This window comes from Cupressus sempervirens, chromosome 4, assembly GCF_028749045.1.
Source record: "Cupressus sempervirens isolate cs-2001-9-10 chromosome 4, ASM2874904v1, whole genome shotgun sequence".
Classification (NCBI taxonomy): Eukaryota; Viridiplantae; Streptophyta; class Pinopsida; order Cupressales; family Cupressaceae; genus Cupressus; species Cupressus sempervirens.
The window spans coordinates 336,235,861-336,245,425 of NC_143121.1; positions in this window are offsets into that span (position 1 = coordinate 336,235,861).

The window sequence follows — 9,565 nt, forward strand, 5'->3', positions numbered from 1 at the left end:
TCACAAAGAAGAAAAATATAAGAGGAGGCAAGGGCTTGCTTTGAAAATTATGCAAATGTATTCTCAGAAAAAGAAAAGATACAAGATAATTACAAAAGATCAATCCTTATAGAAGGAGATCAAAACCCAAAAAGGGTAACCTAAAAGGTAAATGTTATTTAATAATTACTAATTAATTATTAAATATGAATGCAAAAGGTGCATAAAGTGAAATCTTAAGAAGGGATGAAGTGAATTTAATAAATTAAATTAAATTAACACTTTACTTTAACAGCCCCCCTTAAGATGAGCAACAATGCAAAAAGAGCAACGAAACTACAATGCAATGTTGAAAGAAAACTTGGGTCCTGGCAACAAGGCCTGATGAGGTACCCAATCACAACTAAATCTGTATGAAATGGAGAAATAGAGAAAACCCAGTGGGAAAAACTCTACTCCAAAAAGAGATAGCAGAAAAAGAAGGAAGGAATGACTCATCACTGAGACCCCCCAAGGACAAATTCCTTCACCCCAAGCATAGAACATAGCTGAAGATATCGCAAAGATGCAAAAGGTTTAGTAAAGATGTCTGCAACCTACTCAGCATTAGGAATGTACTCCAAGGTCAAGGTGTCATCCTAAATGAGATTCCTGATGAAGTTCATGTGAAGCTCAATGTGCTTGGTTCGTTGATGCTCAACTAGGTTGCATGAAATGTGTATAGCACTCTAATTGTCACACCACAGAAAGGTGGGACTATTAGAAGAAAATCCAAACTCTGCCATCAACTATCAAAGCCACAAAACCTCCTAGTTAGCCAATATAGCTGCTATGTATTATGCCTTTGTAGAAGATAATGTGTGAGCATGTTGCTTCTTGCAAGACCATGTGTTAGGACCAGAACCAAGACAAAATTCAAAACTAGAAGTAGACTTGTGATCGTCAATATCACTAGCCCAATCTGAATCTATGAAACCAACCTAATGTATAGTGAATGTCATAACATTTTGTACCTCTAATATACCTCAAGATACATTTGGAAGCTTGCCAATGACTCTCATAAGGATCATGGGAGAATCAAGAGATAAGTCCAACCACAAAGGAAATATTAGGATGTGTGTGTGTCAAGTACAACAAACTACCCACAAGTTGTTTGTATAGAGTGGAATCCACTGTAGGAGTAGAGCAAGTGTAGATAAAACAACACCTAACTGAAAAGGTGTGCGGGAAGGCTTGCAATCAAACATGCCAAATCTCTAAAGCATATCAAGGGCATACATCTATTGGCGTATGGCTATCCCATCTGAAGACTAAACAACCTATAGGCCCAAAAAATAGTGCAAAAGTCCAAGATTTGTCATCTCAAACTGCTCTCTCAATGCTTGTTGAAAACCCTGTATCATGGAGACTAAACTTCCTGCGATGATGAGGTCATCACATAAAGCACAAGTATCAATAAGTCAGCCCCATGACATTGAATGTAAACTATAGGATCAGAATGATACTGAGTGAACTATGAAGCAAGAAAGAAAGAATCCATCTTCTCATACCAAGCCCTAGGAGCATGTTTGAGACCATATAAAGAGTTTTGAAGCTAACATACCAATGAAGAGTCATACACAAAACCATGAGGTTGTTCCATATAGATCTCCTCATGAAGGTCTCCATGCAAAAGGCACTCTTCATGTCCATCTAAAAAATTGTCCATCCCTGTGAAGTTGCTAGAGAGAGTACAAGGCGAATAGAATTCATCTTGGCAACAGGGGCAAAGGTCTCAAAGTAATCAATACCCTTAACCTATGAAAAACCCTTTGCAACAAGACATGTCGTGTACCTATCAATAGAACCATCTACAACATATTTGGTATGGTACACCAAACCAACTTTCTTCCTTTTGGAAGAGGACAAAGATCCCATGTGTGGTTCTTCATCAAAGAAAACTACTCCTCATCCATAGCCCTATCCCACTATGAGTGTCCTATTGCCTATGAAAAACTCTGAGGATCATCTGAAATGGCATGACTCAAAAGGCCACTACTAGTAGTCTGAGCACGAGTGCGACAAGTATCTGTAGGATCACCTGCCAAAGGTCCAGCTACATCAATAGTATCACGAGCCCACTTGGGTACTTGCAGAACATCTGGTGGAGGTGGTAAAGGGGGATCAATATCTATATCTTCCTCAAAGGATGCGTAATCTTGTAGAGGAGTAAAGGAAGTACTGGGTAGTGAGGAAGAAGCTGGAGATGGAGGATCCATCAGAGGATAACACTCATCAAACTAAACATCCTGTTGAAACAAGACATCTGATAGAATCAGGATCAAACAACTTGCATGCATTCACATCCTCACAGTAGCCAACAAAAATGAGTGGTTGATTGTTCTTTTCCATGGTTTTTTACTAAGCATCTGGAATAAATGCCCAAGCCTCACTACCAAAAATGTGGAAAGTAGAAACATCAGGCTTGACATGAGTCCAAGCCTCCTTAGGAGTCATGTGTCGCAATACCTTGTGAGGCATCTAATTCTGAATATAGTTAGCACAATTGATAGCTTCAACCCAGAATGAAGAACTCATATATCTAGACTGAATCATATAATTGGCCATCTCCAGTAATGTCCTATTCTTTCTCTTTACAACCCCATTCTGCTAAGTTGTATAGAGAACAGAGAATTGATGTTGTAAACCATGCTCAGTGCAAAAATCTCTAAAAGATTAATTCACATATTGCCCCCCATTGTCAATGCGTATACACCTAACAGAAAGACCAGACTGCTTCTTCACAAATGTCTTAAAGATTTGAAATGAATCAAAGACATCAGACTTGTACTTCAAAAAGTACACCCATGTGCATCTAGAGAAATCATCAATGAAGGTGAGCACATATCAAGCACCTAAAAAAGATGGAGTGCAAAATGACATAAGATCACTATGTATCAACTCCAATGGTGCCTTAGCACGTGTGGATCTACCTGTCAAAAAAAGATCTTTGTGATGTTTGCCAAGTGCACAACCTTGACACACACCGTCAGTACAAGAGATCTGAGGTAACCCAATCACTAGCTCCTATGTACTCATCTGATGTAGATAGTTATAATTGACATGGCCAAAACACTCATGCCAAATCTTGTTCACTATATTTGCATGAGCAATGAGAGAAACACCTATATAATCATAGCTCTTAAAGCCATCGAACTGATATAAGTGAGATTGAAGATCAACGCTCCCTATAGTAATAACCAAGTCAAGATCATGGAGGTCTCAAATAACCACATCATGTGGTGAGAACTCAACTATATTTCTAGGGTTTGAATGGAAAATTTGAAAGAAAGACAAGAGGTTTGTAGAAATGGCCAGAACTAAGAGAACATCCTGTAGTGAGCCACCTTCTAAAGAGATAGTTCCTGAACCTGAGACTGAAAGATGAGAAGAATCACCAACTGCAATTTGTGTAGTAACACTCTGAGCAAGTGATGTAACCAAACCAGGTGAGTGTGTCATATGATGGGAAGCTCCAGAATCAAGAATCCAAGAAGCTATAGAAGACAATGCTAATGTAGAAAGAGCATGTCCTTTCCCTATAGGTGGAGGTGGAGGCTTCAAAGAAGCAATAGTGGAATGTTGCATGGCCTCCTCCAATGCCTCAAGATGTTTCCAACACATAGAAATTGGATGTCCTTCCTTGCCACAAAATCTGTAAGGTTCACCTATGTACTTCTTAGTCTTGGAGGAAGACTCACTAGACTTAGAAGAATTACCCTTCTGAGAGGGCTTCTGAGCATCTGATTTGGGAGAAGGCTTGGAGGAACTCTCACTGCCTACTAAATCTGACTTATGCTTCAGTTTATGCTTCAACTTTCCTATAGATGTCTGAGATACCAATGCCCTTTTCTTAGAACTAGTCATAGTATCCAACTATGTAAGCTTTAACTACTCTCTAGTCAAGCGATCACAAAAGACCTCAAAAGTAGGCATAGCAAATATATTCCCCAAAGCATCTTTGGTGGAATAGAAGGTGGAAGAAAATATCTGAAAATTCCCTCCAAGCATAGAGAGAATTAGATAGATGCACTTAGCATCAGTCTTCATCTTTCCACAACCCTGCAACATGGATATCTATTGATTAAGCTTCATCAAGAAGTTGTCAACAGTTGAAAAGGAATCTAGTACAAGTGAGGTAAGCTCTACCTCTATCTAAAGTTCCCTAAACTCATTCACAATACCAAACAAGCCATGAATCTTGATCCACATTGCTAGAGGAGTATCGCACCTGTACAAATGAAACTATAGACTATTTGATACCTGTAATGCAATCAATCTAATTGCCTCATCCATTTTGTTTTGATGTTGCATGATCTCATAAGGCCTCTGAAAAATAGGCTGCACAACATCTAAACATGACCACAACCCTTTTGACTAGAGAAGCCAAGTCATGAAGGTCTTCCAAGTGTGGTAATTGTGAGGGGTCAGAAGTTCTAGAGAAGAAGTGGTCTCGGCCATTGTTTTAGAAAGGGTTTTTCAAGTTTTTTGATATACTGATATAATAATGTAAAATAATATTAAAAAGCCCCCCACAATGTAATAAACCAAACCCTAGCTTACAAATAGATTGTGTAAATGAGAGAAGAGAAAAAAAATTCAAATATGAGTCACAAATACCTAGTATAGAATACTGGTGAAATGACAAAGAATCTAGAAAATTCTTAAGAAGAGCTTTCTGGCACTTTTTTTAGAAAAAAAAATAGAGCTATAACGAAGAAGTTATGCCCCCTCGAAGATAGAAGTCATCAACATACTTCAAGCACCAAAATAGGTATTAATCTAGAAAAAAAATCCCAAAAATTCCTCCATTGTCTCTATCTCAGAACCAACTGTCTGGTGCTTCTTTTGGATCAAAAAAATACCTTTGTATGCTCAAGTTATTGTGAAAAAACCAACAGGGCCCCTCGGAAGCAATACAATTTTTTTGTTTTGTTTGAAGTAATAATATTTTTTTTTTAAAAACTTCCACTGTCAGTGGAGTGGCACATGGGTGGTGTTTTCCAATGGTGCAGCTGTAGTGGCAGGGCTATGGTGGAGGGTGGAGCAGAGGCACCGATGGTGGTGGCGAAGCCTAATGCTGGCGATGCCAGAGTCGCAATAGTTGGCGAGACTACTAGTAGTTACCGCTATTGCTAGTGGTCTTGGTGACCACTTACGGTTTTTCAAACTGCATCAGCCCAAAAATACTAAAATTGTGATTTTTTTAAAAAAAATTGTCTTGGATTGCATGCAGAGGTCGTATGGCCTTGCTATGCAAAAATTATTTCCTGCCAAATCAACGTTGTCCAAAATGGACAAACTTTATATGGAAATAAGGGTTTTAACACCTTCTATCTCCAACCATGAGGTCCGTTTAGCTTCAAACTGGTCCAAAAATTAGTGACGCCCCCCTGTTTGCACAAGAAATACCTGAAAAAACTCTAGATTTGTTCTACCAAAACCTCATTCTCCTTTTTCTCCAAATATTGAACAAGTTATAGTAGATCTAGATCTGATACCATGAAGGATTTGAGCAATACAAATCCATAAAACCTGACGAATACCTGTAAGTAAAAACCTGTCATAGAGAAGAAAAGGACAAGAGAAGGCAAGGGTTTGCTCTAAAAATTATGCAAATGTATTCTCATAAAAAGAAAAGATACAAGATAATTACAAAAGATCAATCCTTATAGAAGCAGATCGAAACCCAAAAAGGGTAACCTAAAAGGTACAAAGGGTAACCTAAAAGGTAAATACCATTTAATAATTACTAATTAATTATTAAATATGAATGCAAAAGGTGCATAAATTCAAATCTTAAGAAGGGAATAAAGCGAATTTAATAAATGAAATTAAATTAACGATTTACTCTAACATATCTCACTACTTAATCCACACCGCCATTATTATTATCTCTGTTGCACCAAGATCTAGTTGGTATAGAGATGTTTTTTCCCTTCATACAAAATTGCTCCCTAATGAGGATGTAATGTAGGATGTGAGTATAATCAATTCTTAAATAAGAGTAATCCCTTGCTCTGGAATGCTAAGGAGAAATGGAGTCAAATTTTAAATCCATGGAAAGGTCTTCTAAAGTATGGGCAAAAAAAATCTAAGGGTATAAGAAGGCTTGAGACTATCCTTCGTAAATCTCTATTTTATGTAGAGGAAGCCTTGAAGGTTGACCCCTCATATAGATATACAAATGAATATCTCTGCTAGGACAAAAGTGTTTGGATGAGGATTCAACACATCAAAATCATGGGCATGAAACCTAGGGACAAGTGTAATTAGTTAGAATATAAAAATGAAGACACCAAATATTTTTTCCAAATTTTGAAATACAAGTAGGCTAAAGAGTACATTGAATGCATTTTGGATGACAATAGGATCATGAATGATCATGATGGTATCCTAAATGCATTCAAGTCATTCTATAGAAAACCATTCTCTCTGGATAATAATGAGGATAAAGAAATTTCCAGGGGTAAGATTATAAACATTATTCCAAATAAACTATAAGGTGTAACATACAAAATGGTGAGAAATCAAGTTGGATGCTATAGGCACCTAAAATTGTCCTTTCTATCTAATATTAATTAAATTAATATTTTCCCTCAAAATTATAGTTAATTTTAATAAGTAATTGTATTATTATATTTATATTATTTATTTAATTTAATAAAATTTCTCCTTTTTTGTATTTAAGTTTTATTTGAATACTATCCCTTCAATATATTATTATTTTTAATTGTATCGTTCTTTCATTTTCTTTATTTGAATAAATTTTATTTCATTGTACTAAGAGAGCATACTCACAAAATAATCAAAAGAGAAACTCAAATAAGGTTATTGGGTGCCCTTGTTTTAGCTCACTAAGGTTGTAGTGAAAATTACTTATTTTGTTGCATTTAAAATGGCTAACATCTAGTGTGATTATGTTTGATGTTTTGATGTTTTTCAATTGCAACAAATAGGTATATATATTTGTTGCATACATTTTGGTATGCCTGATGGGACTTTCGTCTTGATTTCAGTCTCTTTTTCTTTGGTTTTTGAAGGCTAACCCTTGTGCAAGTTGAGTTGAAGGAAAAACCCTATATTTTTGAAAGAATGAATCATATCTTGCAAATGGCTATTCTTTAAAAAAATCATGGTTTTTCATGAAAATTCATTTTTGGTCACAAATCAACAATTTTTTTGAATATATTTATAGTTTTGGAAAGGTCTAAGAATTCTATAGGGGGTTAGTCCTTTGTGTTTTTAATTTGGATTGAAAAAATGGCTCAAAATAGTAATCTTTAAAAACTAGTTTGTTTTACTAAAATGGGTTTGTGGGGCACAAATTAAAGAATATTTCTAAAGATTTTACATTAATGGAAAACTCTTTGATTTTGAACATGGGCCTCATCTTTGCATTTACATATTTTTGGTGTCAAAATCATAGGAGACAAATGGGATATTGTTGACTAGGTCAAAAGAAAAAGAAAAAAGTATTTTGTGAAGAGCTTGAACTTTATTTGCACATAAGTTAATGCATGATAAAAATCAGTCAATTATGAATTTTAATTTCATGTGAAGTCAATTTGTGCAATTTATTTTCTTTTAATTACAATATTTCTTCATGATTTCATATGCTTGATTGAAGGCAGCTTGAATTTTTGAGTCAACTAACAACTTTGTCTTGTAGGTATTACTTAATTATTGTATCTAGCAATGGTTTTTCCAGACGTTTAATCAAGACAAATAAGATAAAACTACTAATATAATTTGTTATGTAGGTGCCTTAGAGTTTTAAGTAAACATTATACTTGTCGTTAAATTTCATTTTGTTTTAGTAAACACATTAAGAGCTCATAAGTAGGGGTTTCTCCATTGGTAGGTGATGAAGGGTGTTCTCCTTAATACCACAAGCACATAACACAAATAGAGAAACAACAATAATTTTCAAGAATAGAAAATGGACTTCTTATTATGTCCAAAGTTATGGAATTAGAGATTTCAGAAATACAATATGCAAAGTCACATGGGTGCCTTCCTTACAATATTCAGCAAGACAAAGTTGCAAACCACCACCCATAACTACCCTAAACAACCTATGAGCTTTCGTTATATAGGCATTTTTTCACCATCTAGGAAGGTTCTATATATTTATCCCTAACCTTTGAGGTTAACCAACCCTAAAATTATATTACTTTATAAAATAGAATTGACTCAAAATAATTACAAATTATATTTTCAATATATTTGAGTAACCCAACTTCCGAAGACCATAACTTATAAATTATTGTTTTGGTTCGCTATTATAACCCCTTTTCAGAAATGCTAGCTTCTATCCTACATCAAATGATTTTTGTATGTGTCCATTAGTCAATTTTGATCTCATTTCAGATCCCCTAAGGGGATTCAAAACTAAGCTCAAATTTTTTACACCAAAAAATTAGCAATAACTTCATCAATACATAAGATATGGCAATGAAGCTTGTCCACCAAGTTGATATGTCTAAGATGAACCTAGATAGGATAATGAGGATAATGAGGATTTGATCAATGTTATGAATGAAGAGATTGATTAGATTGAGAAGAAAAACATATGGACACTAGTATCGACACCTACTGACAAGAATGTGATAGGAACCAAATGGATTTTCAGAAATAAGTTGAATGAAAATGGAAAAGTGGTCAGAAACAAGGCAAGACTAGTTTGCAAAGGTTATGCACAAGAAGAAGGAATACATTATGGAGATAATTTTGCACTTGTCGCAAGACTAGAAGGAGTAAGAACATTGTTGGCTTATGCCACATACAAGAAGTTTAAAGTTTATCAAATGGATGTAAATCTATATTTCTAAATGGAATACTTGAATAGGAAGTATATATTGAACAACCTAAAGGATTTGTTGAACCTAAAAAGAAGAATATGGTTTACAAATTGAACAAGGCTTTGTATGGATTGAAACAAGCACTGAGAGCAAGCTATGAAAGGTTACATTCATATTTTATTAAGATTGGATTCACTAGAACAAGTGAGAAAAATCATCTATATTTGAAATGTGAATCTAAAAGTATTGTATTGATTGCCAAAATATTTGTTGATGATATTATATTTGAAGGAAATGACATGTTGTGTAAGACATTTGCTGATCAAATGAGTGCAAATTTTCAAATGTCAATATTTGATGAGATCAAAATTTTCATTGATTACGAATGTATCAAACAAGGAAAGGTATATATGAGACTCAATCTAAGTATGTGAAAGAAATTTTGAAAATGTTTTGGATAGATGAGTCTAAGACAGTTGGTACACCTATGGTGACTGCAGTGAAATCACCAAAAGAAGACACCATTGGAGAGGTTTATGAGACATAGTATAGATCTATGATTGGTAAGTTACAGTATGTTGTGCATAATAGACCGGATATTACAAATTTTGTTGGTATTGTTGCAAGATTTTCATCTAATCCAAAGGAGACACACATGACTGTTGTGAAAAGGATATTCAAATATCTAAAAGGAATAAAAGATTATGGCCTATGGTACAAACAAGATGATGACTTTAATCTTA